We start from the raw sequence: 4,742 nt of genomic DNA, 5'->3' as shown, positions 1-4,742 counted from the left end.
TAGGATTACTTTCCTCTTAAAAGAAAAAGTTAACTTCCCAAGTTAAAAAAAAGAAACGGCTCAGACAGGAGAAGAAGGAAGGTGCTTTTTCAGAGTAAAATTGGGAAACCATGCAGAGGCCAGCACAAGGCCAAGCATCAGGCAGTCAAGCAGGTGGCCCAGCCTACAGGTAAGCTGCACCCGTTGCCATGCTTGCTGGCAATTACTCCTGTTGTTTCCATAGTTTTAGGAACAGCTGATCTTAAAGTGGTGGGAACCTGCATTCATATTAAGATAATTCAGCTCTTCCACAGGAGGCCTGCCTGCCTCTGCTTGTGCTGTGGCCATGTCTCTAGTGAACCCTGAAAAGTTCCAGCATATTTTGCAAGTACTCAACACCAACATTGATGGGTGGTGGAAAACAGCCTTTACCATCACTGCCATTAAGTGTGTGGGCTGAAAATATGCTCATGTGGTGTCGAGGAAAGCAGACATTGACCTCACCAAGAGGGCTCACTGAGGATGAGGTGGAACGTGTGATCACCACCATGCAGGTAGATCCACACCAGTACAAGATCCCAGACTGGTTCTTGAACAGAAAGAAAGATGTAAAGGAAGGAAAATATAGCCAGGTCCTAACCAATGGTCTGGAACAACAAGCTCTGTGAAGACCTGGAGCAACTGAAGAAGATTTGGGCCCATTGAGGGTGGTAGCACTTCTGGGGCCTTCGTGTCCGAGGCCAGCACACCAAGACCACTGGCTGCAGTGGATGCACTGTAGGTGTGTTCAAGAAGAAATAAGTCTGTAGGCCTTGTCTGTTAATAAATAGTTTCCATACCAAAAAAAAAAAAAAAAGATAATTCCATGAGAAACCTGAAACTGAAACTTTGGCCAAGTGATAATCATACTCTGCTGCCTTCCGTGGCTCTCTCTGGAGAGCCAAGAGCACATCAAAGGCACAAACCTTAAGGTATACGTGCTCCACTGTTCATGAAGAAAAGAGTTACATACTATTTTCATGGAAGTGCATCAAAATGCAGGGTAATAAGAGGCTTTTATTATAAATAGAAAGTTACACCGGGCACAGTGGCTCACGCCTGTAATGCTTACACTTTGGGAGGCCTAGGAGGGCAGATCACCTGAAGTCAGGAGTTCAAGACCAGCCTGGCCAACATGGTGAAACCTTGTCTTCACTAAAAATACAAAAAGTTAGCCAGGTGCAATGGTGCAAGCCTGTGATCCCAGCTACTCAGGAGGCTGAAAAAGAAGAATCGTTTAAATCTGGATGGCAGAAGTTGTGGTGAGCTGAGATTGCCCCATTGCACTCTAGCCTCAGTGACAGAGTGAGACTTCATCTTGAAAAAAAAGAAAAACAAAATTGTTACCTATAGAGCCAACAACTTAGATATTCCTCGAGGCAAAAGATAACCTCTGTTCTAATGCCTAGAAAAATACATGGCCATGGCAGCTATTCAATAAATTCCTGTTGAATAATACAGTTTGTTTTTGCAACTTGGACTCCTTCCTAGTAGAGTGATAACACCTTAGGAAGAAAAATTACTGTAAAAGAATTGCCTGTGACTCAGTGGAAGTACATCTATCAGGCACCAATTACCTGAAATGTTTTCAACCTGGCTTGTTAAGATATAATCAACAGCAACAAAAACATTCCAATTAAGAAGTATTAAAACCCTGGGCACATGAACTGGTAATGTCTAGCATGACATGGGGGTGTGTAAAGAGTTTATGGAACTGTCAGTTAATCAGTGAGACTTCACCTGTCATTTAACTTTAAGCAAAAGTTCTGTGACAGGTAGGCAATGGTTACAGACACGATTGTGAATGGTAGGCAAGCAAAAGGACAGGAAATGCCACTTGGCTGGAGGCCACTGAACAAGAAGATTCTCCTGTAATGAGCTCCGTATGGAGAAAGGAAGAAGGATACATGTTCTGTCCAAACAGGTACATGAGAATATTTGGATGATCAATTCAATAAATTGAACATGACATTCCCATAATTGTGATCACAGTCATCCTTTTAAGGTTCTAACTATGCGGGACAATGTTAGGCTTAATTAAAAAGAATTTTAAAATTCTGGACAGAAGAACCAGAAAAGAGAGTGAGATTGTGAATATAAACATTAAAGGAAAGCAAAAATGCTAAGAATTGCAGGTGTTTAAAACTAGAAGAAGTTCTAAAGATCACCTAGGCTGGGGTCCTCTTGTTGGAGACTGGCCAGCAAGCAAGCAACAAAGAGAATTGACTTGTCCAAAGTCATTCTGCTCCGTGACCTTCTTCTGAAAGCTGAGCCAAGGGTGACACAGACCAAAGGATGCTAGAAGAAATAGCCAAAAGTAGGGTATGTGGATGGAAAATAGCCATTTGTGTTAAGCTCAGTGGGATTTTTAATTTGGGAAACAATTTTTTAAAAAATAACTGTTTTTCCTCCTTCTTATTTAAAATGTGAGTGCTTTTCCTGTTAAGTAGCATTGATTTTTGGCATGGCTAACAATTTTACATGATAAACTCCTAGAGATTAGAAATCTATTTAGCCTTCTTTGTCATAGCTTGGTAGCCCATCACTACTGTACAGATACACACTTAAAAAAGCCTGTGTTTTGACAACAAAGGCACCCGATGAAGAAGCTAAAACAAGTATGGTTACAGATATTTGGGAACATTTGGTTGCTGTATTTACTTTAAGGCATTTCTATTGATGAGTTATGAAAAGATATTAATATAGCCTGAGCACACAGGACACAATGCCCAGCATCAGAACTCCACTTTACAAATCATTTTACCATTAGCCTGAGCAGCTCTAACACATCAACAACCAGTGCAAGTGCATTTGCTTTATTTTAAGGTAGAATATTTATTTTGGATAATGGATTATTAAATAGATATGTATCATTTATCTCTGCAAGTCATTTTATTGAGAATGATTTATAGCACATCAACAGCCATTGCAAATGCATTTGCTCTCTTTTGAGGGCTGTTCATTTTATTATGAATGGCTTACTGAGCAGGGAGTAAGCCTGCTCAATTGTAGAGAGCCTGCTTTCTTGGGGTGGTGATATTTTACAAGGGTTGACTTATAGATATTTTGTAAATTACTTATAAACCTTTATAAACCTCTTTTTGGCAAAATATCCTGGAGCCCAATTAATGTTTCAATTCTGGGTGGTCATTCTGGGAAAGAGGGTACCTCTGAAAGGGAAGCTGAAATTTGGACTTCTTTGTATTATATGGTAGCAGCGTACCATGATAGAATTATGTCAAGGAAACTTTTATTTCTAATCTGAAATGTCAGTAGAAATTAGACTATTTATTTATGAGAATTTCAGTGACATTAGAGAAGTTTCCCAGTAGAGAATGTGAAGAAAAGAACACCTCTAGCTAATCTCTAACTTCTGTTGCTGCTGCCCAAAGAAGTCATATTGGTTTTGCATTCAAGTAGATGAGGGTTCATTGTGCGTGAAAAACACAAAAATAGTGGTGAAATAAAAACTTAATGATAATTATTTGGATTGGGTTTTAAAAAATTGACTATTAAGTGTATCTTTAATGTTCTAATGTGTATCTAGATGAAAAATACAGATACTTGGCTACAGTATAATGCTGTCAGATTTTTAATTTCAAAAAGGGTAAACACTGCCAAGTTTTGAAGGTCTGCATCAAGGATACTGACATAATTTTCAAAGTCACGGGTAACACCGCAGCACCTCCCCTTAACATAAAACCCAGGGGGTTGACACCAGCACATCTCTCCCTACTCTATCCTGTTCATAACAATGTTGCTTCAGAGCCTTCCTGAATATTTGCAAGTGCACAAGCAGAAGTGGGTTTTGCAAATGAGGTGGAGGTGATGTATTTTATTGCTGATACTGTTTCACCTGTATTTAGTTCCATCGATGTGGCAAACCCTACCGCCAATTGTCCTTATTATAGCCCCTGAGTATTTCTCCCCAGCACACTTGCACAGGGGGAAGATGTGAGCATGGAGCGTACTTAACTGCCAAGCTGAATGGCTCTGTAATATAGCTTCAGTGTGGCATAAATTAAGCTGTCATTTTTTTGGCAGCAAGTGCAGAGAGGCGATTTTCCTGTACTGTAACATTTGAAACAACAATTTTCTGGCTCCAGTACTGACTGACAGTTCTGTGTGATACATTCTCAACGTGTGTGCTTCAGGGCTGCAGCTGGAAACTGCCTTCAGGGCAAGGTATTGTCTCTATTAGCAAATCCTGGTTGTGGTTGCCCTAATGCAGACGTTTTCTGACTCCTGCTGCTGCCAGTCAGCCCAAGGAGCCTGCCAATGGGCCAGCAAAAATGGCACTGGGGATCCATCAGCCCAAGCAACCATTTTAAGCATGTTTCAAATATGCAAAATCGTTCTTTTATCATGAAAATCAGATTGTATGTTCTTGTGCGCTGGCTCTGTGCAAAGCCTTTTATAAACAGGGAGATTTCCCCAGGCTGGGCTGAGGTTTCATGGGTAGCAAACACTGCTGGATGCTCTCAGGGGCTTTCAGGTGTGGACTGAGAGTGCTACTAACACTTTGTGTCCCATGCTGCCGGTAAGCTATGGTGGAGAAGTAGAATGCTGGAAGAGTAATGAGAAGTGTCGCCAGGAGGGTCTCCAGATGGAGTACAGCAAACTTCTCTTTCTTTAAATGTCCTCTGTCCCTGCCTTCCTCTTCCCTACCCTCACAGGTGACTACAAAGCAATAGGGGCACCACTCGCCAACTATCTTAAATACA

At 41.0% G+C, this 4,742-nt stretch overlaps 1 pseudogene; it reads left to right on the top strand.

Moving 5' to 3' along the window:
* The first annotated feature begins 325 nt into the window (after positions 1-325).
* Positions 326-780, top strand: LOC108593008 (small ribosomal subunit protein uS13 pseudogene; annotated as a pseudogene).
* The last annotated feature ends 3,962 nt before the right edge of the window (positions 781-4,742 follow it).

Source organism: Callithrix jacchus, chromosome 11 (assembly GCF_049354715.1).
Source record: "Callithrix jacchus isolate 240 chromosome 11, calJac240_pri, whole genome shotgun sequence".
Taxonomy (NCBI): Eukaryota; Metazoa; Chordata; class Mammalia; order Primates; family Cebidae; genus Callithrix; species Callithrix jacchus.
This window is presented reverse-complemented; position numbering and strand designations above follow the sequence as displayed.